The sequence below is a fragment of the Loxodonta africana genome, chromosome 14 (genome assembly GCF_030014295.1).
Source record: "Loxodonta africana isolate mLoxAfr1 chromosome 14, mLoxAfr1.hap2, whole genome shotgun sequence".
Classification (NCBI taxonomy): Eukaryota; Metazoa; Chordata; class Mammalia; order Proboscidea; family Elephantidae; genus Loxodonta; species Loxodonta africana.
This window is the reverse complement of record NC_087355.1, coordinates 22,280,003-22,294,873: the sequence shown is the minus strand read 5'-3', so window position 1 is coordinate 22,294,873 and position 14,871 is coordinate 22,280,003. Positions and strand designations below refer to the sequence as shown.

Genomic DNA, 14,871 nt, shown 5'->3' with positions numbered 1-14,871 from the left:
CAAAACCAAACCTGTTGCCATCCAGTCGATTCCAACCCATAGCAACTCTGTAAGACAAAGCAGAACTGCCGCATAGGGTTTCCATGGAGTGGCTGGTGGATTCAAACTGTTGACCTTTTGGTTTGCAGCCGTATCACTTAAGCACTGCCGCATAGGGTTTCCATGAAGTGGCTGGTGGATTCAAACTGTTGACCTTTTGGTTTGCAGCCGTATCACTTAACCACTGCCCCACCAGGGCTCCAAACCAAACCCGGGGCAGGGGGCTTCAGATCATATTGCATTTGTTTTATTCTTTCTCAAATAATCAATTATATCGTTGGTATTTATTGAGCACTGCCAAGAATTCAACGAGGTGCTTAATCTATACAATGTACTTAAATCCTCAAAACAGTATTGAAAGATTATTGTCTTCATGGCCACTTCAAAAAAAAAAAAACAAACTTATTGCCATCCAGTCAATTCCAAATCAAAGCGACCCTGTAGGACACTGTGGAACTGCACTGTAGGGTTTCCAAGGAAGGGCTGGTGGATTCGAACTGCCTGACCTTCTGGTTAGCAACCTGTGCTCTTAACCACTGCACCACCAGGGTACAGGTTTGCTTTGCAGATGAGGAAATGCGTCCTAAAAGATGAAGTAATTTACCTTGGTCTCACAGAGCCAGAATTCTGAGCTATGCCGAATTCCAGAGCATGTACCTTAAACCAGGCTGCAAACCACTTCTCAAAGCGAGTTTGCCATCCATGATGTTCGGGAACTGTGCAATTACCTCTAGCTCCGAGGACAAACCCACGAGTTTGTATTACTTCCATTTTGCAGGTGGAGACACGGAGGCCGCGGCTCTGTACAAGACCACAGGTTTATCTGACTGCAAAGGCGAACTCTTTATCCTGTAAGACTGTTGACTCCTCAATTCCATTCCTCCTAAATGTAAAGAAATGTAAATCATCAATGTTCTTCAAGTCTCCCTTTGATTAAACCAAAAAACCAGACTCCTTGCCATTGAATCTACTCCAACTCACAGCACCCCCAAGTGTTACACAGCGGAACTGCTCCATAGGATTTTCTTGGCTGTTTTTTTTTAAATCTTCACAGAAACAGATCAGCAGGCCTTGCTTCCGGGATAGCTGGGCGGATCCCAACTACCAGCCTTTGGGTTAACAGCCAATCACAAACCGCTGGCGCCACTCGGCGATCTTCTCTTTTAATAAATAGTCTAGTATTGCTTTCCTCCCACTGAAGACAATTTTCCCTGAGGTTTAAAGAACGATTTTTAAAAGATGTCTGCACCCACTACGGAGCCCTGCTGGCGAAGCGGTTAAGCTTCTGGCTGCTGACCAAAAGGCCGGCAGTTTGAATCCACCAGCCGCTCCCTGGAAACCCTGTGGGGCAGTTCTACTCTCTCCTATAGGGTCGCTAAGAGTCAGAATCAACTCGATGGCAGTGGAGATATAGCACACCTACTATGTGCCTTGATAAAGTAACCTACCCCTCCCCATCTAAAGGAGACTCCTTTATGGCTGCCAACTAGCAGGACGTGTGTGCACATGAGGTTTATGTGTGAAACATGATGTAATTGTGAGTGGAAGAAATACTATTTCAGGATGAGATCGTATTTCCACAGTAGCAATTTTTGATCTTTGTTTGACTGCTTTTCACCTGATATTTTCACATAATACTTTCCAGTGCTGTGAAATAAATAAATAAATGGGGAGGAGGATTAGGCATATAATTCAGCTTAAATGACGTTTTTATTATTTTCCATATACTTCCTAGATTATTGTAGGAATCCAAGGATCCCAGTGTTTTATCGTTTGCCTATAAAGCATTTATGCTGTGATTTCCGTGTGACTAAATGACTTCTCTGTGACTCAATTTTCTCATCTGTAAAATGGGAGTAATAAATGTACATACTCCAGAGTATTGTTGTGAGAACTAAATGAGCTCCCTCATATAAAGATTTTAGAATTCATGTAAAGAACCTACTAAACAGGGTCTTATTATCAGACTGAAATTTTCATGATACTAGGATTATGAAGATATTTAAACACACACACATACTACAAATTCGAGGTTTCCAATGATTTGTTGCTTGTCCAGCTTGCCCTTCCTTTGGCAATATCTTCATGGTAAATCTAAGTTTCATGAACACAAATTACATACCCTTCCTAGCTGCAATCATTATTTTGTTTTTGAAATTGGAGAAATGCTGAATTACATTAGAAGTGATCCATGACAAAAAAGACATCTTGAAACTAACAAAAGAAAGATGCTTGCTACTAAAATACGGCAGTAAATATTGACCAGAGAAATTTCCTGAGAGATCATCTTGTCTAAATGTATTATCAATTGCTAAAATAGATGGTGGCTATTGTTACGGTCACCCTTCACAGAAAAGAAATCTTGAATCAAATGACAACACAATATAATGCCTTCTGAAGTTTTTAGGTAGATGAAATACAGCATGTTTCTCCTAATTGTAGGAAAGCATTTTTTTTTTTTAAAAAGCAAACCAAAATAGATGTTTAAACTCTAGAATGCTAGCAACAAGTTACCCTTCTCTAGAAAACAAATATGATTGACAACCATAACACGGAGACAGTTGTCAGAGCTAAGCACACAATTCCACTGTAGATCCTCAGAGTAATAATATGATGGACTACAGCAAGAACAAAGGGAAGATAAGCTTTCAATATACTCCATATCTGGGTGAGTTTTAAAAACATCCGTAATGGAAATGTTGAAGTATACACTTTCCCAAAGATTTGCTGTCAAAGTTAGATTTGTGTGTGTGCATGAATACTTACAGTATTTTGTTTTTGTCCAATGTCCAACAGCATGAGTGAAAAAGTTCACTGTAAGTTCCATTATTTCAAAGTATGTTTTTTCTACAAACTTGGTTTTCATGCCAAGTACCATGAACTTTGTTGATTATCATTTTAAATTGTCAATGCTTGGATTTTCTCTGCCTATGAGGTGGTGCCAGCATACTCAGTGAAATCTGCCTATTCTGGAAAGATTGTAGATTAAAAGCAAACATATAAACTTAAGAAGACAAACGTGCTCCTGAATGATAATTAATATAATACATCACAAAAGAAAGCCCACAAATCTTTCAGGTCCATATGTGTGTCATGCCTATACTTGTGTTCCTGAATCAACAATGTGACTGTTATCTTTTTCTATGTACGTTGCATGTTCGGATTTAAAATTTCAAAATGCTTTCCCATGTCAGTGACAATCTTAATAGAGTCCAATTAGTTACACAAGGCACTTTCTGATGCAAAAGCCTCTGGCTTGATTGCGGTGAATGGTGGGTATTTCCTGTGTTTAAGCCCACATATGGATTGAGTAAGGCAGTGGCAGAGGGACTACTGTTTTCCTTCAGTATATCTTCATTTCTTTTTCACAGGCTAAGCCTTTTTTGTTTTTCCTGGCTCTGTTGTCAAAATACTGACCAAAGTTTTGGCTCATGGTTTGGAACACTAGGCCAAAACAATTCTCTGGAAACCAGTGTGGCAAAATGCATTTTAATCTATACATTCACCATTCAACCATGTGCATAACCACACCCACTGACCCACTCTGTGGTTAAAAAACAACATGGGTTTGCCCCCAGAACAGTTTGATTTATATGACAAGTTTTTCAAACCTGCTCTATCAACGTTAAAAATGTTCTGAGACTTGGTTTCATCACATCTCTTGCGGAAAAAAGATATATATATTAACTATACTAGGATTGTTTTTGTTTCTATTTTTAAAAACAAGGTGAATTCCTTGTGCCTCCTGCAGATTTCTTTGAAAGTGTATTCAAGTAGAAGATTCTTTTGATAAATGCATGAAAATATGTCTGAATCAGAAAGTAGTAAATGCAATTATTGAAAGTATTTCCTATTAATAAGAAAAGATAAAGAACTTTGCTTGAATGAGTCATCATTTTTTCCTTTTAGGCTAATTCAAAGTGATTGGTCATCATATTTTCCTTTTAGGCTAATTCGAAGTGATTGATTCCTTTAAGTGTCAGAATCCATCCTTTTTTTTTTTCTTTCCAGAATTGCTAGATTAGTTCTTAGTTAACTAATTTTCAGAATCCAAAAACATCGAGAGTTGATTCACCAGTTAACTTTGAATATCACTTGAGATAAGATTATCCCAAGGATACTTACCTGTGGATCCTGCTCTTAATTATTCATCCATTTCATTCCTGCTCTTAATTATTCATCCATTTCATTCCTCCTCTGAATATCCACTGAATCCAATTCTTAAAGTTCTGAACTAATGAATATTTTAATAAATGCCAATTGACTTTTGATTTGCATCTAAAAGTTCCTGCTCTACTCCTGACAACTGCCTTAAACAAGGCTACACTGGAAAATTTTACTGAATTACATTAAATTTGCCACCTGGATTTTTCTCGCAGATGAACAGCAAGAACCAGAAAGTAGCCAGGAAAAAGTCCTCTGACTTTAAATTAAAGCATTAAAACGTTCAGCAAAACACAATGTGCTGCAGAGAATTTTATGGTTCCTCCCCCATAAAAAGGGGGGAAGGGGCAGACTCCTTTCAAACGTTAAGAGTCTCCTTCATTCTCATCCTCTCTCTCCCTCTTTCTCTATCTCACACTCTCTCTCTCTCTCATTTGACTACCCTGACTACCCGTGTCTTAGTTAATTTTATATATCTCCAGTAGGTCTGGAGGATTACAGTTTTCAAAAGTTCAAAATCTAGGTCCTGCTTTTTGAAAGTAAAGGACAATGTTGATTTGGAAACATGGTGTAAGAGAGAGAAGAAGGTGGAGAAAAGAATGAGGGAGATGGCATGGCTTTCTGATTGCTGGTGACAAGTTTTAAGGGATCCAATAACACCATATTTATGAGATATTTTAGTTAATTCGAATCTTTAGAGTTAATTGTTCTGTCTCTTATTCTCAACTCCATTCTCATGTCTTAAACCGTACATCTCCATAAACCAAAGTCGTTCCCAGTTCGAAGCACATTAGAATTTTTGGATTCCTCCACCACTGATACCACCTATAAGGCTTTCACGTGCAATTAGGGCAAGAGTTTAAGATCTCGAATCAGAGGCAGCTTTTGGCGATTTCACTGTCTATTGGCGATGCCTGCGCCCATTGTTAGCAAGGTACACGCGCTCTCTCTGTGCATGTAAACATTTTTGAATGCCAGCTATTTTCATCTGGCATCATTCCGTCAAGGCTGCACAACTCTTAAGTAAATATGCCAGGGTGGTCCTCTGCCCAAACACGCGCATCCTGGGGTGTAGGAGGGAGTGGTGGCCACTGTCAGTCACATCGTTATGTAAATCTCTTTGACTTGTAGAACTTACATTCTCAAGACCCCGCGCCTAGCTCAGTCTGCTCCGCGGATCCAACCATCAAGCAAAAGGCACAAATACATTTGGAGGCGAACAGCGTCCCTGGATCACCTACATCTAAATGAACTACTACTTTCATAAGCTAAATTGCCCCTTACGGACGATTAAAAACGTTTAGTCACTTCGTAGGAAACAAAAGGGAAAAGCTGAAGATACCTCCAGCAAACAAAACTTATTTGTGGACAACAGTGCTTTTATTTTTGATTTGTAGCCTGTTTACATATTTGTCCTAGAAATATTACATATTACGTTACCAAGTGTTTTTATTAACGATAAAACTAATAAAATAATCCTTGAAAGGCTGAAAAATAAAAAAAATTATATTGCCCTACTTTTTTATTAGAATCTGCAGATTATCACCTATACATTCTTACTCCGTAATGCAATAGGGATACATCTGTTTTTAATATTTGCTGTACAGATTCATTAGCCTACCGGTCTTTCTGATCCCTTTCTGCAGTGGTAGAGTAAACATCATAACCAATGCTATTTTCATGCCTATATGTGCCCTTTCTGTAGACGATCAGAGATGTTATTGAGTCAGCTAACATCACCCCGGTTTTCAACTCAGGTGATTAGTGTAGGGAATTAAGTGTATCTACTCAGAATCCATAGGAGATATAGCAGACAATCAAAATCATAATTCCAAATGAAAAGAAAGCATAATTCTTTAAAAGTGTTCAAAAGGGTGGACAGCAGGGCTTATTTTCTTTCTTACTGGCAAGAGTTTGTAACTGGATACGTTAACATTACTGAGAACATGAAAACATGAAACAAAAGTATTGATTTAAGAATTCACTGTAGAAAAGAATCCAAGCACACTGACTGGTTTTATTTTATTCCTTTAAAGCATGAGTTACATCAGTTGTTTATGATGAGCAGGTACAACTTAGCTGCTCCTTCTCACCAGGCATTTTTCAAACATACATGAAAGAAAGTGTTATTTGTATTGTTAAATTTACATTATCTTCCCTTTAACTGCATCAGCTGCTAACCAGATAGAGAAATAATGACATTTAAAGGAAAAATGGCAGCCATCTCCAGAAGACTGCGGTATAATGGAAGAACCTAATTAATTTAACCTTGAAATCCTCCATAATGGCTGTGCCTCGTCGTTCCCACAGATGGAGCTCGAAGGAATTAACAGCATGTGTATCCCTACAGACTCCACAGATAGGCTGGCCAGTGGGAGGTTTTTCTTTATATTGCCTCATTTCATATATTGGCAATGTCTGCTCAAAGGATATTAGGAATACAAAGTGAGTGGCATTAAAGGTGGAAACAAAAAATCCATTACTGCAAAATGCTTTGCTTCTAGTTTTATATGGTAAAGGCAAAAGGAGGGAAATTCTCTTTGTTAAAAGATGTGGGACTAAGAATGTAAAATTATCTGTATTCTCCCATGTTGAAATTGCAACAGAAAGGGAACACAAGGCTTAACTTCAGGAAAATGAGAGATTTATACGTGTCTAGTCTTGGAAAATGCCATTATTCGTTTTTTTTTTTTTTTTCTTTCCTGAATGATTTGTAGTATTTTCCTGGAATATTTGTTAATAGGAACTGGAGAGATGTGGGGCTCCTATATGCTTGCACACGTACAAAAATAAAATAGGATGTACTTGAAAATCATACGTGCATTGCCAGAGTAGTCTCACTGCTATAGTTTCTCTGGTACAGTGACTTTTTTCCTAGTTATGTACTGCCCAATCCACGATCAGTGAAGAGATCTGGAAGCATCTGTCCTAGTCATTTTCAAAGAAGTCAATTTCTTTCCAATGTTTTTATTTGTTTTTAACTCACCTGTATTTTCGTTGGAGGCCTGGTGGTGCAGCGGTTAAGGGCTATAGCTGCTAACCAAAAGGTCGACAGTTCGAATCTACCAACAGCTCCTTGGAAACCCAAGGGGGCAGTTCTACTCTATCCTATAAGGTCCCTATGAGTTTTTTGTTACTTTGCATTCCTTAACTGTAAATATAAACGTAAACGGGTTCGTGTTTCTCCGTCACAATGAACAGAGGTTATCCCTAAGAATACCTAGAACGGTGTCTGAGGGAACTCCAAAGTGAGACCCTACGGTAACTTAGACGACCGTTCCATCAGCAGCTTTTCAGCTGATAATCAAGAAACTGAAGTTATTTATTTGGATCCCACAGCAAGCAGAGACTCCATCTGGGAGATTCAGAGCTACAGAGGATCACCAGAGGAAAGAACCGTTTCCGTGTTGTTGCAAGTGGTCCCAACGGTCATTGCGCTTGTGTGTGCCAAGCCCTTTGCTCCGAGCGAGAATCGGCCCGTCCTGAGGGTGCCCCCACAACTACTATCGACTTTTACACACGTTTTTCTGTTTAAGCTGCTGATCTAAATCTCCAAACTGCCCCCAACCTATTTCCATCTCCCGAAAGTCGCCGGTATCTGTCCACTGGGGGAGGGTGTCTTTACCTGGAAAAAGCCCTATTGGTCTTCAGGTAGCACGTGGCTGACGATTACCAACCTCCCTAAAAGCTTTGGCAAGAGTGTCTCTCCGGTAAACTGTGACTGGGCGTCGTTTGCGTGCATCACAGCCAGTTCACCGTGTTTGCGGAAAGAACCGGAGAAGCCGGGGCCAGACTGACCCGCCTGGGCTCGTCGGCACTTCTCGGCGCCTGGCCCCAAGGTCCCCCCCGCCCCCACCTTCCACACACACACCCTCCTCCAAGCAGGGCGCCCCTAGAAATTCTACGAGGCCTGCGGGGCAGCAGTGGGCTTGTCGTGTTGTCTTCAAGCTGTGATGCCTTGCACGCAAGCCGTTTTCTACTTGAATTGTGTGCTAGTGGCGGGAGGCTGGGGGGAGGGATGCTAAAGCCTCACCGAGCGACCATTAAAGGCTCCACCCCTGTCCCGAAGCAGACGGTTTGTACTTGGTCGCGGTTAAGGCCGCTAAAAGGAAAAAAAAAAAAAAAAAAGAAGGGAGTCCATAAAGGAGGAGAGAATTGGGTTTTAACATAATTTTCCGCCTGCAGTCGCTTTTGATACCAAGGAAATGACACTGACCACAAGACAGTCCCCAGAACTGCGGAGTGAAAACTGTGGGATGGGGCTGCAGACTGCGGATTCTTGAAAATCGGAAAAGGCGGGTGAAGGGGTCAAGGTTTGGTTCGCGGGAATCTGTCAGGAAAAGGGCATCGGATTTGGGAGTGCTGTGTCTTTGCCTTGGAGCGCACGTGGTTACGCTTCGGCTTTAGCTCTTCAAAGGCGGTAATCCCATTTGGGTTCCTAAATCTACAACCAAAAGGCTGGGTGTTCATGCATTGAACACGTATTGACTGATGGCCCACCACGGGACCGGCACTGTTCTAGACACTGGGTAAAAGGCGACCTAATCTTGGGCAGGTCACCCCTTGGAGTGTCAGTTTCTTCATCTGCAAAACTGCCAGGTCTGGACGGCTACAGGCCGCTAAAAACCTTCCCGCTGTCAAATAGGACACAGGCGCGGAAGGGTGTGCCCTCCGCTGATGGCTGAGCCCCCTACTCTAGGCTGTGGGCGGGGAGAAGGACCCGATAGGCCATTTTGCTTGGGTCACTTCTGAGTAGGCAATAAACGATTATTCCTGGTGCCAAGCCAGCAAAACAAAACTGTGCAAGATTGCGGGAATCTGGCTAACTCGTCCTGGTCACAACAGGCTCGTTTTCCAAAATAAGATCGCAAACCCCGCAGGTATCTCTTCTTAGTGTCAGAGCAGGTCTCTGCGGCAAGGGGGCAGGCGTTAGGTCCTTTACAGCCCAGGGTTAGGGACCCGGCCCGCCCTCCCCAGGAGACACTTGCCCCGGCTTGGGATCCTACTCCCGGCCGGAGCTCGGAGAAGAAATCGATTCCAGCCCGCCGTTGCCGGGCCCCCTCGGCTGCTTAGTCCCCGGCCTGCGCGCCACGGCGCTGCGGGCTGAACCCTGCCCCCCGCGCCCACCTCGATGCCCCGAGCCGCCGCGGCTTCCGGGTGCCAGTTTCCACCGAAACTGTAGCGATGGCTGCTATAGCTTCGCGATGTTTGTTTCTAGCAGACGCTGCGAGTGCACGAAAGGACCAGGGGGAAGACCTCCCAGGCGAGCTGTGCCCTTGGGGGTCACCACGCGTATTCCCCTGCGCCTGCGAGGGCAGCGTCTCCTAGCGCCAGGACAGCTGAGCCTCTGCCTCCTTTCAGCCGGGTCGGCTCTTCCAGGCGCCACAGGTGGCGGGCGGGCGCGGCTGCCCCTCTCCGGTCCTCTCCGGTCCAGGCCTCCGGAACCACCCTCAGCACACGAGGCCCCCACCCCCGGCTCCATTCCCGCCTGCGGCCTCCTAAGCCCACCACCTCAGTGCCTTCTTCTACCTTCCCTCGGAGGGTGTAAAGCCTCCCGCTCCTTCTAGCTCATTCCCTCGCCCCCCTCCCCAACCCTTCTACCCCGCGACTCGGAACCTGTACCAGCACTTCGCAACCGCGTCGAAGGGCCGTGGCCGCGGCGGAGCTAGGGGGTGAGGCGGGGAAAGGAAGGGAGGGGCGGGAGGAGACGGACTCGAGAGAGAGGCCGTGGCTTGGGGCACACTGATGCTTGCAGGGCTAAGCAGAAGCAGCTGCCGGTAATAGCGCCGCCGGAGAGGCAGCGGGCTTCCCAGCCTGGGACGTTTGCGGCCGCCGCGGGTGCGCGGTGCCGGCGCAGTCAAAGGCTACAGCCGTAGGAGGACCCGCAGCTAAGGTGCCGGCTCAAAAGGCAGGCCTTAGCTGTAGACCCATCCAACCCGGCGTGCAACTGAACAATCTAGAGAGTTTTTCTGATCCGGCCCTCCTCACCAAGAGGAGGTGTTAAAACGCTCCCCAGTCCCCACTTCTCCCACCTAATGAGCTCTCTCCTTTTCCCTCCCAGCACCCATCGAATGGTGTTACATGGACGTTATTCAAACCTTTATAAGGAGGTGGGGCAGCAGAAGGCAGTTCAGGTCCCCTCACCACCTCCCCCTCACACCCAGCATCCTTGCAGAGATGGCCAGTCCAAACACTTCTAATGTTTTCTGAGGTCAAGCAGCAAGGACGCGCTTTACTTAGGGGTATCCCTTTATCTTTTCACGAGTACTTCCGGAATGCTAAATAGGAAAATGCCTGCTGCAGTCTCAGAAGCTTAGACAAGTGTTACTTGCAAATGAAACATTTGGAAACTTACGAAAATTAATAAACACGTAGACTCTCACGACAAGTCATAACAACTTATTTTATCTATCATTTTATGTTCGTCCCTGATCCACCTAAATACTTACCCCCATGATTTTATTCAGTTTACACAAACCACAGGCATTTGGCATTTGGTCTTGTGTTTTACTCCAATACATCCATGAATTGGCAATTGCCCTTTAAAACCTACTAAATACATACTTGAATTTGGAAAAAAATCTCGGCTCAACTTATTGCACATACATTTCATGCAGTATTTTTTTTTTCCAATTGGAGGAAAGTTCTCTGAAGTCCCACCCTCAGCCCCACCCCACCCCCAGTTGGAGCCTCAGGGCTATTTTGCCTCTACTTTCACGGCCCCTGGTTCCACTACTGAAGGAATATCTAGTAATAAAATCTTTGCGGTCCCAGAACATAATCAATCTAGAATTTCTTCCTTTGGATGTTTACATCATGCAGAGTTTTCGTTACAATCTTGTTAACATGTTTTGTTTAATTCAAGACATGTTAGAAAAGAAAAAGTAAAACTGAACAACATTCTTTTGGGGGCGTGGACTATTTTTCTTCAGTTCTGCCTTGGTTGAGATATCAGTGGTAGCTGATCATTTTGATTTCTCTTCTTTTCCAAACAAAATTTGTTTTCAAATTTACTTATCAATATGATGCATCTATGTTGTCTTTTGACTTTATTTACGATAACATATATATATATTTTTTTTTAGCAAGAAGTTGTTATATTCTGAATACCCACAGAACTTCCGGAAATAAACCAATCTATTGTCTCTATCTGCCTACCTGTTTAGCTACCCAAAACATGTCCAAAAGGGTGTCTTTTCATCTTCTCTAATTCTTGAGGACTTGAGATCTCTCTAAATGAATGGAATTCAAATGCCCTCTTTGAGAGAAATCATGCATATCTGTATCTTGGATTTGGACAAAGGAACTGTTCATAATCTTTGGGAAAATGGTCTACTACTGCTTAGCCACAGTGCAAAGAACAGCGTCTCTTTGCGGCTTCCTGGCAAAAATCCGCACAGCCGAACTGCATGTACCTTTGTGTACATAGACAAGGCACTGTTCGGGCCATAATCTTCCCTCTCTTCCACTTTTATTGAAAAAGTGCAGCTGTGAAGAACCGAAAACAATATATATTGGAAAACAAAAAGAGAAATTCTCAACTTCTAAAGCTGTACCATAATTTCTAGTTTCACTTCTCTTTCCCTCCTCCCCCACCCTCCTATCTAATTTGCAAGACCACGTGTGCGGTTCTGCATCCCACAGCCTCCTCTAGAGTTTCTTAGGTAGTTTTTTTTCTTTCCTCTTAAGTAGTCAGAAAAATAACGCCGGGGAAGGGGGTCGGGCGGGGGTGGGGGGACAGGGAGGCCTGAAATCGAATTGCAGAGCCACCAGGCAGAGCGACTGACGCGCTTGCACACAGTACCAGAGCCGGGGTCTCCTGGGCATTTCGGAGACCGCATCAAAATGTTCCAGCGTCCAGGGCTTGAAGAAAAAAAATCGAGCCTTGCATAAGAAGCTACATTTCCGTCGACTGAAGGCCAAGTCGACTAAGAAAACCCTCCTATCTGAGGTGAATTTCGCTCAACTATCTGAAACCGGCTCAAATCGTTTCACGGTCTTTGGTCATGCGAATCCTCCCACATGGCCACAAACCCGCGCGTCCCCCAGGGTCCCTCGCTTTCTTTCTCTCTGCCTCTCTCTCTCTTTCCTCAAGCTTCTCAGCTCAATTTTCACATAGAATAAGCCATCCACTTTTGATTCTTTCAACTACATTCCCATATTTCTTCAAAGGCAAACACCCCTTTCCGACGCAAACGGTCTGATCAGCATTTTCAGCTCACACTTAATTTCCAACATGCATTCACAATCCCTGTGCCTGGCCTCACTCGAAATCCACTTCCAACAGCGCACAGGACAGGTAAACGCGCACTGCCTTTTGCCTTCCTTGGTGCCATTGCTTCCGATGGCAAGTAAGAATTTCGTGCTGCTAGAAAGCAACCCAGGCCCATTAAATTAGATACTTGAGACCGCTAAGAAATCTTACCTCAAAGATTAAAAATTTGCTATTTGCCATCGCATCGCAGTGATGACAGGGTTTCTATGATTATTTTCTTTCTCATATATATGCATATTTAAGAAGGAACAACTCGTTTTTCACTCTAATAAATATTTTGCCCCGGGTTTCCATCACTGATTGTGACAGTTAAAGACATTACTTGAGATTTCCTTTTGAATATATAAATAAATTCTATGATTTGAAGGGAAATAGCTATATCTTTTTGGATTTAGGCAAAACACTGTTAGGCATTTACCCTTCGATCAAGAGGAAATCAAAAAGTGCTCTAAAATTTCAGAGTAAAAAATATTGCAAAGATTACAGAGTAAAAGGGACATCAGCTGCCAGCATCCTGGGCATTCTGAAAAGCAAATGAAAGATTTATTCATTGCATTCCTCCCTTACAAACTCACTATAAACACGTGGCTATGACTTTGTTAATATATAGTTTTAATACTATGTAAAAACGCTAGTTAAAATGATGCTGTAAAGCAATTTTAAGTTTTGTTCTTTAAGATAGCTTAAGCAATGATACATTTGTTTGATACAATACCCTACCAAAACAAAAATAAAATATCTGATGCTAGAAAAGAAGCCACATGGAGGCAAAAAATAAAACAAAGAAGAAAAAAAAATCAGACCAAAAACAAAAGAAGTCAATTCCAATCAGCGATTCAGCCCTCTTTATATCTGACTAATATTCGAGAACACATTAGGTTTTCATTACCAAAAATAGCTCTTCAGAGCCTCTTGTTACATGTTAATAAAGACTATTTCAATGATGAAAACATAATTTTCCTTACTCTAAATATTTTATGCTTAGTTATCAAACAATGGATTTCTGCTTCTCCTTTCTACCACTTCTTTGGCACTGATTTTGGCACTTAGGTGATACTTGGTTTGGCCTGCAAGCAAGGAAGTTTGGAAATTATGATTACTGCTACCTCTAGCACTACCCTTTAGGCTTATTGTTGGCCAATAGAGTGCTGATTATTTCATTTCAATGGGCCTCGGCCCACAATCTGTGCTTTTACAGAACAAACCCTTTATGTTACATCTTCAATGAGTCCAAGCTTTTATATTGTAGGCTTTCTGAAATAAGGCTGTATCTGTTTAGTTTTATTTTGCATGCTGACAGAACTCAACAGAATGGAATAGATTTAAAAATTTTTATAGTGATTTACAAGTGTAAACCAAAAGTCACCAAAAGTATTATCAACTATCTGCCAAAAAACACGGCCAGAAAATAGCAAATGAGATTTAGCCTAGGTAACTGCAAGTCGTACGTCTGGAGAAATATACTCTAAACGTCATAAACTTGAGGTCCAACTCTGTATTCTCCATGAGTGAAACTCCTACTTGTTTCCGTTCTGTGGCCATTACCGTTTACTTTTGGAATATGCACTTCTGTTCTAAACTGCACTGAAAGAGCAGTAATGTTGCATACTTTAAAAATTCTACCTGAAATTTTATTCTTGGAGGAAAAGTGGTTATTCAGAAAATTCCCTAGTGGTGAGAAAAAGAATAAATCTGATGCTTGTTTGTCACATGGTATTACAGAAATTTAAAAGAACAGTCAAGCCATTGCCTTTGGGGGAGGTGTAAATATGTGACACCCACACTGAGGGGTCATATTTCCCCCCAAAGTACTTGTTAAATATCATCTCTTTATGAAGGCATTGGCAGCTTACAAGTGCATATGTTAATAAGTAGAATGGTATGGGTAAATACAATTGGAAGGTCAGGAGAGCGCCACCTGTAACAGTAGTTGAATATATATAAGAAAGATAAATGGTAAAAGAAAAGAAAAAAAATTAGATAAATATGTAGAAAGATTGCATCTCAATGACTTGGGAAGATTCACCTAACAAGAAAGATCAAGAGAATGGGCTTTTTGGTTTTTTTTTAAATTAATTATACAATAAACATCATTTGAGCATTAACCTTAAGCCTTTGATTGAATACAAATCTGATCAAGAATCCCAGTGTTGCATCCTCTACTTGGTCTCCCAAACGACGAGAGCATAAAGGCAAAAGTAACCTTATTTCTTTCACTCCTGATCCTCTCACTGCAAACCTCCAAAATCCCTTGTAGGATTAAATAATCTGATGGTGACTTTTAAAAGCCTTAATAGGGGAAAATATATTTCCTAATGTTAGTCAACGATAAATGGTTTAGAAAACCAGTCCTCATGTAATAAGAAATTAGATGTAAATATCAAAATTTATGG

General features: G+C 42.2%; 1 long non-coding RNA gene across 1 annotated transcript in view; it reads right to left on the bottom strand.

Moving 5' to 3' along the window:
- The window catches only part of LOC135227613 (uncharacterized), a 48,788-nt gene that overhangs the window by 30,493 nt on the left and 3,424 nt on the right, over positions 1–14,871 (bottom strand). Inside the window, exon 2 of the long non-coding RNA XR_010317781.1 lies at positions 768–922. This is a non-coding gene — a long non-coding RNA (uncharacterized LOC135227613). The remainder of the gene's footprint in view (positions 1–767; positions 923–14,871) is intronic.